The sequence below is a fragment of the Kogia breviceps genome, chromosome 4, assembly GCF_026419965.1.
Source record: "Kogia breviceps isolate mKogBre1 chromosome 4, mKogBre1 haplotype 1, whole genome shotgun sequence".
NCBI classification, from domain to species: domain Eukaryota; kingdom Metazoa; phylum Chordata; class Mammalia; order Artiodactyla; family Physeteridae; genus Kogia; species Kogia breviceps.
Window position 1 is genome coordinate 161,324,136 of NC_081313.1, and position 15,499 is coordinate 161,339,634.

General features: G+C 36.0%; 1 protein-coding gene across 1 annotated transcript in view; it reads left to right on the plus strand.

Moving 5' to 3' along the window:
- The window catches only part of TENM2 (teneurin transmembrane protein 2), a 3,844,234-nt gene that overhangs the window by 887,094 nt on the left and 2,941,641 nt on the right, over positions 1-15,499 (plus strand). The window lies entirely within an intron of this gene.

Below are 15,499 nucleotides of genomic sequence, written 5' to 3' on the forward strand. Positions count from 1 at the left end.
GTGGTTCTCCGCAGTACCCATGGCACACAAAATGTTTAGTCCTTTCATGGCTACTTCAGATTTCCTTGAGGTAAGACTGGCATCTTACTTTTAAAGATCCCAGGTTGTCTACTCTTTACACACCAGGGGGCGACCTAGACGGGATTTGAAGAATTAGCTGCGGTGTCTTAAAACCATTAACTGGACATATTTATTCATTCATTCCACAAATATTTATTGAGCATCTGGTATTTGGCTGGGTGCTTAGAGACAAAACCTCAAATGTAATACATTCTCCAGCGTCAAGGAAATCACAAGTAAGCAAATATTTACAGTAGAGTGTGATAAAGGCAAGATGAATGAACCATGAGGGAGAAACTACTGAGTAGTTTGGAGGGAAAGGAGGAAATCAGAGTAGGATTCCTAGAAAAGTAAGAGACTTTGGAACTGAGTCTTAGGAAGCAAATAGAAAATTGAAATTAAGTACTTGAAGGTGAGTTTTTGGGGGAGTGGGGTAAGAATTAGTGTTTAAAGTTGAATTCCTGGAGGAGTATGTTTCATTCACTTTCATCTAGCAAATATGTATTGAGCAATTATTATGTTGCTTGGCTGAACCCTGGGGAATAACAGTAAGCAGGACGAAAAATGTTTGATCTTGCATGGAGCTTTCATTCTTGAAGGTAGACAGAGAAAATGCAAATTATTACAATAATAGCTAACACTGGTAAAGCGCAAACTATGTGCCAGATACTGTTCCCTGACCACTTATTTCAAGCTTTCAACAACCTGTTGAGAAAGTTTCTATTATTATGGAGTCAATTGGGGAGTAGTCATACATAATTAGTAGAGGGATGGGCTGGGTCTTAAAGCTAGGCAGCTTGGATTTGGGGTTTATTCTTTCAAGTTCTGTAATAAAATCCCTATCAAAATAAATAAAGAATATATAACATCACCTTAGGAAGTGGTAAGAAATATGAAAAAGAAAACTGTGTAAGCAGAGAGATTGGTGGAGGGGAAGATGCAGTTTTAGATAGCAGAGCAGACATTGTCAGTATCTTGCACACACCTATTGGTCTTTCAGTAGGATCAGGCCAACCGCCAATTACTATCCAACTACTATCCAACTACTACTAGTACCTACATGTCTTTGTCTGTGGGCTTTTTGTGAAGTCAAAGGAAGGCTGCTCTGGTCTGAAGCAGGGCAGAACTGAAGTGGAGGAGAATTAACACTCCCACAAGAGCTATCAAGGAATAATTTTCAGGAATTGATCTACAACCATCCTCAGCTCTCATGAAGGATAACTTGGACGTGCTTTGGGCATTCTAGGATATTTTCCAGAGTTTCTTCTGCAGGACTGAGCACCATTGGTCCACAGTGGTGGCTGGCCTAATCACACACTCTTTATTGGTCCCATCCTTTGTCTGTCTCACTCTCGTAGCCGTGTTTCCCTTCACCTCCCAAATGAACATTTGTACTTGAATCCCTGTCTTGGAGTCTGCCTTTGGGAAAGCCTAAACTAAGATAGATTGGCTGGTCAGGAAATGCATCTCTGAGGGAAATTTGGGTGAAGAACATTCTAGACAAAGAGAACTATACATGCCAGTAACTTGAGAAAGGCAGTAGCAAGGCCACTGTAGTTGTCTGGAGTGGAGTGAGGACAGGGAGTAAGTGAAAAATGTGGTTGAGGAGCAGGTAGGGACCAGATTGCAAAGGTCTCTTTAGGCTATGGAGAGTCCTTTGGAAAGTGAAAGTAATAGTGTGCTGTTCTATATGAGACAGGAAAAATAAATAAAAAACGAGTAGAGTATTGTCTCTAAAAGCAGACTTCAGAGAAGATATAACTCTTTCTTTTTATAAATGAGCAAAGTGAGGTCCAGGTCACCTTGCTAGAAACAGGAAGACACAGGTCTTCTACCCAAATATGAATCCCAGATTTGTCTGATTCCTAATCTACATTTAAGAGAGTTGTGTTCATCTTAGAAGTTTACCATTAGAGTAAGCCCAACAAATCAGAGAGAAATGAATAAAAGACAGTAGTATCGAGTGCCTTCTCAGAATGAACAAGCAATAGCTGTTTTTTTTTTTTTTTAAATAACTGTTTTTTGTTTTTGCTTTTGTTCTTGTTTTTCACTACTGATTCTCCAAGTTCAGTACTTCTAACTCCCACAGTGTAAGACAGAACAGCTCTTTCCACTCTCTCAAGTGAGGGGTGAGTGGCCTGAGAGGCAGGTGCTATCTAGCCTACGGAATTCCACGTGGGTGTAGTGAAGTCAGGTCTGGAAGACAGGCCAAGTTTCACATGGGCATCTGAATACAAGAATTTCTGCTCTGTGGGCTCCCCATCTCGAACCCTGTCATTAATGTGAATTCTAACACCTGCCGGTAAATGGGTACTTGATGTCACCAGTAACTCAATCATCAGCTAAAGTACTCCATCCAAATAATGAGATTGGTGGATTGAATCTCTGTGCAACTTTGTTTTCCAGAACTAAGCAAATGCATGGTGAATTTATTTGGTATGTTTGCTGTTTACTGCATGAGATGAGATGAATTCTAGTAATGTCAAAGGGAGGGACTGAATCATTTATTAAGTACAGTCTTGGACAGATGACTCAAATGTCAATTCTAGGATTTAATGTAAACTAATCTTCAGAAAAGTTAGATTTCATGGAAATAAGAACCCAGAGGAATTCAAAGTGCAGGTAGCTGGATGCTTAAGTCTCAAACACCTCTATTTATGACAATCTTTTAAGTAAACTCTCTTATTTCTCTATTCTCCTTCTGTGTTCTGAGGTAGAAAGTGTTTGAAAAACTGATATTGGCTCATTGGTAGGAAGGATTTATACAAATCAAGTTGTTTATTCTTTATTCCTAACGCTGGCATATAGTCAGTTATTTGCAAATAAAGCCACAAAGTCAAATCTGATATAAGCCCACAGAGCATTTGGCCTCTATACGTGTCCCTGCAGAGTTATTACATATAGGGTGTGCTTACAATCTGCTATGCTAGGTCATGTTTCCTGATCACAAAATATGATACCAGAAGACAGAGTTTGAAACTGATAAGGAAAACCTGCCTAAATGGCCACCACATATCATATCTAAATATTGACAGGTCAAAAGGAACGTGGGTTAACTGTCACTGAATGCAATTTGTAAAATGTATTGGCAAGGCCAAATCTGGAAACTAAGCCCTTGTATCTGTCTCCTCTTCAAGGCACTGTATCTCCTACCAAACAACAAAAATGTCTCAACTGCAGCTTCATATATATATATGCTAATTTTAAAACCTTGGCAAACAGATGCTAGAAAAGTAGAAAGGATTCATGATATATTTTGTGAATGTATTAATCTAAATTAATTTCCCAGAGGCGGTATTTGGGAGCTCTTGCTAGTAGCTCTTATAACACTGGAAATGTTTTAATGGTATATTTACTTATCAATATTAAAGAGAAAAGGCCTGGCACAAAAACAATTGCTAATGACCTGTTCAATGATATAAAATCTAAAGATTACTTAAAGAAACTAATAATTGCCAAGAAATTTAAGTATAAACAGCATTGCTAAAATAAAGAAAGAAAGAACACAGCTCAGAACAACAGAAATGGGTTGAGGAGAAAGAACATGAAATAAATCAGTGAAGTCTATGATGTTACCAGATAAAGTTGCCTAGGCTCTGCAGAAGTTAACAGAGACTTTTTCTTTCTTTCCTTTTTCTCTTCTTTTTTTCCCCTGCCTCCCTCCCTCCCTCCTTCCTCTTCCTTCCTTCCTTCTTTCCCTCCTTTCCTTCTTCCTTCCCTTCCCCTTCCCTTCCCTCCCCTCCCCTCCTTTTCCCCTGCCCTTCCCCTCCCCTTCCCTCCCTTCCCTTTCTTTTTTTCTTTTCTTTCTTTCTTTCTTTCTTTCTTTCTTTCTTTCTTTCTTCCTTTCTTTCTTTCTTTCTTTCTTTCTTTCTTTCTTTCTTTCTTTCTTTCTTTCTTTCTTTCTTTCTTTCTTTCTTCTTTTTCTTTCTTCTTTTTCTTTCTTTCACTTTTTTCTTATATATACATTCTGATAAAATATTTTACCTTCTAGAATTGAGGTTAATGAACTTTTTCTATAAATAACCAGATAGTAAATGTTTTCAACTTTTCAGATATGATAATTTCGGTTGCAGCTCTTCATCTCTGCCATTGTATTCTGAAAGCAGCCATAGACAATAGTAAATGAATGGGTGTGGCTGTGTTTCAGTACAGCTTTATATACAAAACCAGGCAGCAGGTGAGATTGACCTGAGGGCTGCTGTTGGCCAGTCCTTGTTCTAAAAAGTGATCTTTTATATATATTTACCCCCAATACTACTCTTTTCCATGAAAAAGAGAAGTATCAGTAATATTTTCTGGTGTAATATTTGAAGAATGGGCCTATTTATTATGCTCATTATGAGTGTTTAAATATGAAATAGAATTCATTATTAATGAATATTTAGTATCTTCTAGGTGCTTTTTGCAGTGTTTCATGTATATGATCTCATCCAATACTGAGGACTGTAAAATTATCCCCATTTTAGAGAAATGCAGCAATGTTAAGAAATTTGGATGAATCTGTTTAAATTTTAAGTGTCAGTTTTGGAATTTAAAGCCTTTGCCTTTTCCAAATACTTGTACATGCTTATGTGTATAAAATCTCTACACATTTTTTGTGATGAAAATATGAGTATACCTCAAAGACCTCATAACAGTTAGAATATAAATAAGCATGCCATGAAATATACTGTGAGAATTGTTAAACCTTGATCTCAAACATTCTATGATATTCCACCTCAAGAAGAATTTATTAGTTTCTAAGTTGGTGCTTCTTCCTTCAGAATGTACCGGAATTCAAGTATGAAAATATCCAATGCTAGTGGTTCTTAACTGTGGACCATGTAACTACCCAGGGACTATTTGGAAAAGTGTGGGTTTGGGGTTGTAGCAATGATTGCAAAGAGGTAATGACACTTGCACATGGTGGGTGAGCATCAAGAATGCTAAAGATACTGCATTAAGAATGACAGTCCCATGCAATGAATTGTCACACCCATCATGCCAAAAGTTCACCACCCCTCTACACTCATTATAAAACAAAAACAGAGGTGTTGGCTTGTGGCAGATCTTGTTGATTACCTAACCAATAGCCACTTCTTGCTTCTTCCTTGCTAACATAACTTTTATTTTATTCAGGTAACACTTAGGTGCCAGTGAGCCTCTGGGAATGCTGACCCCTCACCAGTTGCAGAGGTTGAGCCATGTTTTAAATCCAATCACAGTAACCCTCATTCCACTCTGCCAGTGACTGGGTTTAGACAGGGGCACCTGACTCTGTCCTTGCCTAATAGATGTAAGAGAAAGCCTACTTAACAGCTCCTTGGAAAGGTTTCCCTCCATGGTAAAAAGAGAAAGTTGAACAGGGAAACATCTTTCCTCACCCCTTTCTTCTTGATTCGGATGTTATCATGTGAGAATTTCATGCTTGGAACAGTTGCAGATATTTCTCAACTGTGAGAGAAAAAACAAGAGAATCCCAGAGAAATTGAACCAGTGCCTGACATTACTGAGGTCCTCAGTTAATCTGAGGACTGCCTATTTTAGAGATTCTGTTACATGAGATTATCCTTAGAATGCAGACCACTTTTTAGTTAAGCATGCTTTTAGTTTCATAAAAAAGCATCCGAATTGCTACATGGGAACTCTGATTTACCTTTGCCCAGGACCAAATAAAGTATATATATATATATATGGAGTAGAGCCCAGATATAGATTTCTCACACTTGGCTAAAAAAATTTTAAACAGGGCTTGAGAGACTCTCTAATCCCCCACATCGAAGTTCAAATACAAAACAAAACATATGTCTGTCACCCCAGTTTTGGGAAGAAATTTATTTTCTTGTTGAAGTGATTCAATAACCTTTTGACTAGGAAAACATAACGTACAAAATTCATGACATTACTTGCTTTAGAAAGCAAGGTCTCACTTTAGAAGGTAATGCTTTAATGTTAAGAAAACTGCATCCGTTCCAGGCAAGTTAGTAAAAAGTTATTTCTGTAATTTTAATGAAAAGCAACTCTGAAGGAATATAGTATAAAATGATAAAGTTTCTTCCTAAAAATTGTTAAACTTTTACTTGTTATGCTAAAATAATTAAAATTACCAAAATACAATTTTTATAGCTAATAATTATCTGGAAATAAAATAATAAGTAATTGGAAGGCTTATAAATTTAGGTGCATGGAACCTTGTGCGGGGCAAGCAGTTAGAGGGTAGACACGGGAGATACCATTTGCTATAAAAAGATTGAAAAGGAAATCTGATTAGGACTAAAAATCATTCTGTTCCATGCGTTTTCACCAACATGAATAGTCTCCTTCTTTATAGAGGGTGACATTAATTTTGGAATTTTTTAATCCAATGATCTCTTCTATATATTATTATCTACAGAATAAACCAAAAAACATCTATAATAAATACATCAATCCAATAGAGGAAAGTTAATAAGATACAGGAGAGTTTGAGGGGAAAAATGAATACAGCTAGGTTGATTTTGGAGATTATCAGTACCTCATGTTATTACCAAACGAAGTTTGGTATCTTCTTTAGTCCTTTTTGAATGCCAGTCCTTTCGATGGTATATGGCATCACATATTTTCTTAATGCTTTTTAGGGCATGTGGGTGTGGGAGGGACAATAAGCATTTGCAACAGAATCTTCATCTCAGTGACTTTTCCAATACCATCTGGATTCCTGCATATTCTCTACACGTCTATTCAGAAGGAGAATTAGATAAAAAAATAGATCAAAGGATGTAAGCATGCAAAGGGAAAGGAAGCGCTCTCTTGTTCAACCTTCCCAGTTGAGCTGCTTCCTGGTTAAAATACTAATACATGGCAATTGGCCTGTGAAGTCCATGCCCCGAGGCATGAGGAGTTTGGCATGATCAAATGAGTGTATCATTTCCGCCTCCTTCTGTCAGCAGTAATAAGCAGTCCAGCCTGGTGATAGGAAGAGCACATTTTCTTTGTCCTGAACACGCTGTATTTATCCTTCACGAATATCCACAGAACTCAGCAGGGATTTGGTTGAGAGAGTAGTATCGCTCCTTGCAGACAAACTGGTAATAAATCTGGGAGGCTTTGTACAAGATCTGAAAGCTGCCTTCAGAATTTGCCTGAGGCCGTGTGTATAGACAGGAGTTAAGGAGTACGTAAACTACAGAGAAGAATGAGGGGAGTGGGTGAGGCAAAGCCCAAGTCAGAATACCCTCTGAATATTCTCTCAGCAAGAGGGAGTTAGAGGTTCAGACTATGGTCTGAGTATATAACCTTTTCCTTCTACTACTGGGAGTTAACTAGTAACTCTGGTTTGCATGCTCTGTTTTCCTTGAAATATGTAGACATTTAAAGGAAATTTTCTATCTCTGTGTTGGATAGCATGCTTTAAAGATCCGTTTTAACTTTGTACTTCTACCTTAAGAATTGCTCCATTCTTCAGTGTTCTCTAAATCTTTTTTTTTTTTTTCTCCCAATAATTTGGAAAATATGCTTTGGAAACGGGTTCTGGGAATGAGATTTCAGGGTGCTCAGAGGAATACCTTTGTTTGCATTCACCTGGAATGCTTATTTTAAAATGTTAGAATCTGGTTACCACCCCTTCCCCTCATGAACAGAGAATTTGAATCCTCTGGTGTGGGGCACTGAAATCAGCTCTTTCAACAGATTCTCCAGTGATTCTGATACACACTAATGCTGGGACCCCGCTGTTTTAGAAAGTTGTAGGATAGAGTGAGAAAGAAAACAAGGTGACAAGCTGCAAAAATAAACCAGGGGAATTTTTTTTCACCCATTGTTTTGGCATGGCATGAACCTCACTAAATACATACCATGTTTGCTTTAGAATACCACTTTACCCATAATATATATTCATGAGGATTTTTCTTAACAAACATCAATTTCATAAATAGGAATGAAAAGTTTCTAAATCTAATTTCACTGAGTCTGGAAAACAGAACATGAAATCACATAGGGAACATCTTTCTGTATAACCTTACAAAGAGAATCATTGTTTTCTATTTACTTTCGTCTTTATGAAATGCCTCTTCTAATATTGCATTCTTGTAAAGCATAGATCAAGAAACTGAACCGTGCCCTCGGGGAGAGAGGGAAGCTAGACCTAGACGTTTTCAAATAAAATATATTAATATAATGATTATAAAAGTGTTTTGATGAGGAGAAATACATCAGGGAGTATTTGGTTGGTAGGCCTCAATAACTTTTATTAAGTTATTTGAGGGAATATTTACCAGTAACTATAATGTTTACTCTTAAGCACACATTTCTCTCCATGGATTTCCCATGAACCATACCAACTTCATCAGACTTTTTAATCTCTTCTCATGAAACACACATTTTCAGCTATAATAAACATGGAAGTGAATACAATAGTACCTACAAGATTGGGATCTTGGCAAATTCGGAAACATTTTTCCACTTCAATTTTAACATAAAAAATAAGATTCTTACTATGGATGTGGACCTCAGTCTACCAGAAATGAGGCTTCTGATAAATTTCCATTATTCATTAGCTGATTGAATTGAAAACCAAGATTTCTCTTTTGGAGAGTCTCAAGTGTAGCAATGTTTCAGTTGGAAAATGATAGGGGAAATATATTATTAGATTAATTAGATAATTAGAAAAAGTCACAGCTGCACCCTTTGACAGCGCATTTAGTGTCTCTGTGTTAATGAGGCAGACCATACATAAACTCTCCCAAAATGAAATTTACAGAAACATTTATTTATCTGATATTTATTGTGAAAGCTGATTAAAAAAAGGCCTTGTATTCTAAGAAACTAGGCTCTTATAGATAGTAATCAGGGCCTGTTTCTATAGTCTTGATTTCATATTTTTTTGTTCATAATCATACACAAAACTATATTGTATATTTGTACTTTTATATGCATATCTTTAGTTCAGTTGTAAGATATTTGTTACTGGTTTTCATAATTGAACCACTAATGAGGTGGTAGAATTGTAGCCTTGTGTCTCCACCAGGCAAAATACAATTCATAAATCTTGTTACTCTCAAAGGGAGTTGTTATTTCCTCCTTTTTTTTTTTCTTCTTTTTTCTTTATTAGGCCATACGAGATTATTTTCTAAGAGAGTAGATATTATTTTCAGCCATTTAAATATTCTTTCCGATATCTTCCTAATAAAGAAGGGAATATTTTCTCCTGTTGTCAAAAAAGCAGAGCTGTGAGTTTTTCTAATTGCTCAATTAATCTAATGATACACTTATCCTCTCATTATCAAACTAATATGTTTCAGCACCCAAGCTGTATTCTTTACTGGAGCTGTCTTGTTTGTTTTTGATAATACTGACTTGTGAAATTGTATACATGTTTATTATAATTAGGTAATATAAGCTCCATATTTTACATTATAAATGAATTGGCTTTTGAACCTGGAAAAATGTTGCTTTATGAAAAACATCTCAACTAATAGTAGCTTTAGCATTTTCACCTTTGTTTGAATTTCAGCTACTACTTTCTTGGAATAAACTATAGTCTAAATTTTTTTTTTAATAAGTCTAAAAGAAATGTTATCATCATAATAGTGAGCAATAAGCAAAAGAACAAATGGGTATAGAAAACCTTTCTTCTAATTTAATAAATTATTCCAAACATTCATACAAAGTATACTTATTTTCTAATGTAAATTAATTTGCATCAGAAAACAAGTGTTTTCGTAATTGATTTTCATACATTTTTTTTTTCTTTTTATGAGATTTAGAGGAAATAGCACATAGGCCTCCCTATCAGATTAACAAAACTACTTCAGAAATGGAATTGTTTCATGAATTGCCTTTTAATATTATTATATATTTTTCCTGTTTCAAATGCTAATTTTGGTGAAACAATTGCTTCTTTGCTCTTGCTCAGAGATTGTTCACATGACCCTTACAGTCACTGTTCTCTTCATTGACATCAGTTCTCACCTTAATCACCTTAATTAAGCTCTTACAACAGGAAAGGGACACTGTTGGGCCTTTTGCATGCATCATCTACTGGAACTCTCCTCTTGACCCTTTAGCGTTGTTGTTGTTTACCTTTCACAGGGAAGAGGACTGTACTTGGGGTAAGGAACTTGAAAGGACACAGAATTAGTAAATAACGAGACCAAGGTGCCAACCTAATCTTGTTCCAGAGCCAGTGTAGTTCATCTCTATGCTATATTGCCAAGGATCATATTGGATTTATTACCTGCAATGTTGAACTTCTGACTGATTCAGTCTGTGCTCTAAAATGAACCACAGCTCTCTGTCTCTTAGTCCTAGGGAACTCTAAGCCTTATTAAAGTGACATTTTTGATCAGCTTGTTGATTTTCCTTTGAAATTCATTTAGAGTTGCTCTCTTGGTTCCCATGATATCATTACAATTTGGTAAGTTTGGACCTTTTTCTCCTTATAAAGATGTGTCTTTGAGCAATTCTTCTCAGAAGATCCCATGTCTTTCTTCTATCCTCTGCATTAATAAGTAGTAAATAAGCTTCTATATACCATGCTTGATTTCTACAATTGGACGTTTGAGTATAGAAGAAAAATACTTAGACTTGTCATGCCATTTTAGTGGCATGTTGGTCAATATTAAATATCCAAAACAACTAATTAAAACATAAATATACATTTTCTCCATCATTAAAAAAACATTAAAGAAAAAAAAACTTTAAAATGCCTTTCTGAAAAAAAAAAAAATTTGATGCCTTTCTGCCAATTTCCTCTATTATTAGAATTAGTGATTAACCTATCTTGAGTTTTTGCTGTTGTTTTCTGCTTTGTTTTAACATTGAAAATCATATTTTTAGGATGAAAAGTTTACTGGAAATATTCATTTAGTCTTTAAACCATTTTATAATTTATCCATTCATATACCTCTCATTATATTTATTATTTCTATTTTGATCTTTATAATATACCTAGAAGAGTAAACAATATAACATTATTCATATATTCATGAATTATATATATGTATACACACACACATACATTACACACACACAGTTAAATACTTGACAGAGATAGAAGAGATGAACATTAAAACAAAAATTTTCATAACTTGAACCCCTGCTTCATGTCAGTGTTTGTGCAAAGTGTCTGGAGAGCAAAAGGAGTATCCTGTTGAACCATATATCAGTTGTAGTTTTACAAATCATAATCAGACTGCATTGTATTTTATGGCCATTTTTAATATTGCACTCGATAGGGAAATATACCTTCAGTCTCTGATTTCAGTTGTCAAAAAAAACCCCTATTTTGCTGTATTATAGAATCATTGTTTGAAAAGAGAAATCAAAGCTAACTCAGCCAAGAAATATTAAAACTAAATGTTTTTGCATGACACATAGGCACTTATAAAAAAAAATATATCTATTTCTTCAACTGCTTTGGGTGACATGGTTAAAAGCCCATCAACCTGAACTTCAAGTTATGTCTTGACCACTGTCAGTAGTTTGAGGAGGATATTATTCACATGCCATTCAAGACCTAAACATATTTTTATCATCACTGCCAACAGTCATAAATAACAAATGTCATCTGTCAAACTCTTGGTTTATATCGGAAGAATACCAATACACAAAAAAGAATAAAAATATAGTCTAGTTTAGTTGATTTCAGAGTCTTAGACTTGGCATGACTATTAGGCTGGGTCTCTCTTGAGAAACAAAATTTTGCTTGTGTCTCAGTTTCCCAACTGAAAAATGAAGGCCTTTTTTTTTTTTTGTACACGGGCCTCTCACTGTTGTGGCCTCTCCCGTTGCAGAGCACAGGCTCCGGACGTGCAGGCTCAGTGGCCGTGGCTCACGGGCCCAGACGCTCCGCGGCATGTGGGATCTTCCCGGACCGTGGCACGAAGCCGTGTCCCCTGCATCGGCAGGTGGACTCTCAACCACAGCGCCACCAGAGAAGCCCTAGGCTTTTGGCCAAATAATACTTTGAGATTCTCAAGTTTTAAAATCCTATCATTTCCTACTTGAAGCTTTAGCTGTTGTGTGTGAAAACTATTTTAAAAATTACCTCTGTCCTCCAAAATGATTATTTGTTTTTCTAAACACAGATAGTAGACATGGCTCATACCAAGCTTTCTTTCTTCACATTATGTTTTGATGCAAGAAATGTTATCTTGAAAAGGCACTGCTCTGCATTCTGCATATTTGTTTTGTAGCTCATGCTCTTGTTATTATTCAGCAAAGTAAACAAACATTCCAGTGGGGTTAAGGATTAATGGCAAGGAATTGCATGACTGTACAGCATGTAACCTTGAGGGAAGAGATCAAGGGAAATGTCAGTCAAACACCTGCCCTTAGTGCAGTTGCTAATTAATTCGTGAACATTGACTCGGGTTGCAGATTTGCTAGTGTACAAGGGAATCAAGTCCCATCCTATAAATACTGTCTTGATTTAATGAGGCTTTAATAGGATTAAATGGTTTTAACTTTATGACTTCCTGTTTTTGATTATGGTTGTGTAGCGCTTTTTGATATGGAGAGATATGGATTTCACTGGGTTTTAACAGTAGACTCTAAATGAAACGTAACGGGAATAAAAAGGGGAGAATGTGTCATTAACTCAGTAACTTAATTTTCTAGAATCTTAAAATAATATTAAAGGTTAAATTAGTCTCAGGCTACCTAGAAGTAAACATGATATATTACTCAGATTCTCCATCTAAAGTAATTACCATGTAGTTAAATAGACTGTTTTTTATTACTCTGAATCAGAGCTATTTTGCTCTATCAAAGCCTCAAATGTATGCAGAGCTTGATTCTAAATCATTTTAAAAAAATTATATTTCACTATCTTTCATATTTGAAGATAAACTGATGGTAACTGTTGTCATTCTATAAATCTTTTGGTATAAAATAAGAATATCATTGTGGATTTGTAATTGGTTGCTGCAGTTTTCTATTATTAAAATTTCACTTGGACCTCAGAAAAACTGAAAAGTGATTTTGTCATGCTGCCATTTTAGGTGTTGGGATGATACTGTAAAATAATCAAACCAATAAGTTTCAAGGCTCAGCTCAGACTATTATTATTATTATTATCATCATTGGCATCATCGTTATTATTTTAGTCAAGATTACTTGAAATCTACTACATAAAATATATTTATAGGCATAGACTGAGATGTTTTTAAGTTAATATCTACTGGGACATGTGGTAATTGAGCAAATCAAATTATATCATTCCCCAGTTATAAAGCAATTCAAACATTTCATATTTATCTTAGAATAAAGACCAAAAGTATTAATTATGGTCTATGTTGTTGATCTAGCCCATCTTTCCAGGCACTGTAGTTACCTAAATAAAGAAAGCAGACCACATCCTTGCTCTTAAAGATAAAGCTTACAGTATAATAGGGAAAACAGGCAATAAATGAGTAAACCAAGGTAGATATATTGGTAGATAGTCATAGGTATCACGAAGGAAATATTAACACAGCTACTTCAGAGAGAGTGACTAAAGCAGGAACGATCAGTTTAGAGCCGGTGGCCAGAAAAATGCCTCTCCGGGTAACTACTATTTGACCTGATAACTGACAACAAAAAGAAGACAGCCTTGCAGGTTCTGGAAGCAGAATATCCCAGACAGGGAGAACAGCTAATGCAAGGCTCCAAGGAAGGAACAGGCTTGACAGTTTTAAGGGATGGATTGGAGCAGAGTCAGGTAAGAGGAGAGAAGCACCATAAGGCGATCAAGAGCAGGTCCTGTCATGTTTCCAATGTACTGAGATGGAATTGCCCCCTACTATCCAGCTTCCTTGCCCTGTTTTCAGTTTCTGAAGTGGACCATGTACCCCTCAGGCCCAAATGCATAAAGCTTCTTTCTTTTTTACTGTGTCCATCGTATCCCCAGCTTCTAGCAGAATGCGTAACCCATAGTAAGTGCTTAATAGATACTTATCACATGAATGAAAGAAATGTTTTCACTAACTCGTATCTCTATTGCTTAATGAGAATAGAGCAGTCTTCTCAGGCTCCCACCCTCTTACTCCCTGGGATAGATGCTTTTAATTAGCTCCCAAATATTAGGTCCAATCTTTTTTTTTCTCTTGCCCACTTTTCACTAAAGGGCTTGAAAAAGCAACATATTTACTCTGCCTGCTTTTCCTGCAGTTGAAGGTGTCAGGAGAGCCAGTTCTGATCAACAAGAGCAGAAACCAAGGAAGAGATATTTTCCTTCTTTATGAAAGGGGAGATATATAATTTTATTTCCCTGGCTACCGTTGCTTCCTATCTTTGGACACGACTGTGAGAATAGTGTGCCTGAATGTTCAAACTACTGATATTTGGGCTTCCCTGGTGGCGCAGTGGTTGAAAGTCCACCTGCCGATGCAGGGGACACGAGTTCGTGCCCCGGTCCGGGAAGATCCCACATGCCGCGCAGCGGCTGGGCCCGTGAGCCATGGCCGCTGAGCCTGCGCGTCCATAGCCTGTGCTCCGCAACGGGAGAGGCCACAACAGTGAGAGGCCCGCGTACCGCAAAAACAACAAAGAAAACTAAAACAAAAAAAACAACCACTGATATTTGAGGTTTCTATAACGTACTGCCCAGTAATATTTCCCCACCTCATTGTTCTATACATATTTTTCCAAGGACGTTTCTTATTCTCACAAAGAAATCAGTTCTGACATCAGACTGGAACAATAAAAGAAGTTCCTCTTATAAAAATTGTTGTTTGTTTAGTTCTATATCAAACTCTATATCTACAGATGGCAAGCTTATTATACAGTATCTTTCCTGATGTTGGCCATTTATCCTTTTAATTATAATTTACTTCCTGGCTTCTTTTGCACAACTGTCTTACTCCTTATTGCTTTTGCACACACAGCAAAGAGGTATGATTTCTGTTGTGGACCCTTTCTTGCTGCATATTGGATAATTAATTAGGTAACTAATTTATTTGTATGTTCAGTGTAAGACAGTTTACCTCTTAGATAAGGAAAGGACTCCATGTTTCTAGCTTTTCCCAAATAAAGAGAAGAGATATGTCATTTTTATACTTTTCTCTAATATTTTTACAATTTAGCTTCTTTAGCCAAATTTGACTATTTGTATTTGAGTATATACTGTAATTCCCTAGAATGTCAGTGTTATGTGAAAAAAATTAAAAATCTGCTTGTTTCTTGTTTATAGAGTTTTTAAAAACTTTTCAATGCCCCCTGGAATCACTGATTCTTTGTTCTATCTCAAACATAACTCAGAGGATTAATATTTTTTCCAGTTAAGGATTTCACTTTACAATATCTTCTCCAGTCCCCTACCAATGCAAAGCTTTGTCCCATTGTCATTACCAGGTTATAATAGTTAAGTTTATTAGTAACAATAGTAAAATAACAACTTTATAATGTTTTATTGAAGTATAGTTGACTTACAATATTATAGTAGCTTCAGGTCATTTGAAGTTTTTATAGAATATACTCCATACAAAGTTATTATAAAATATTG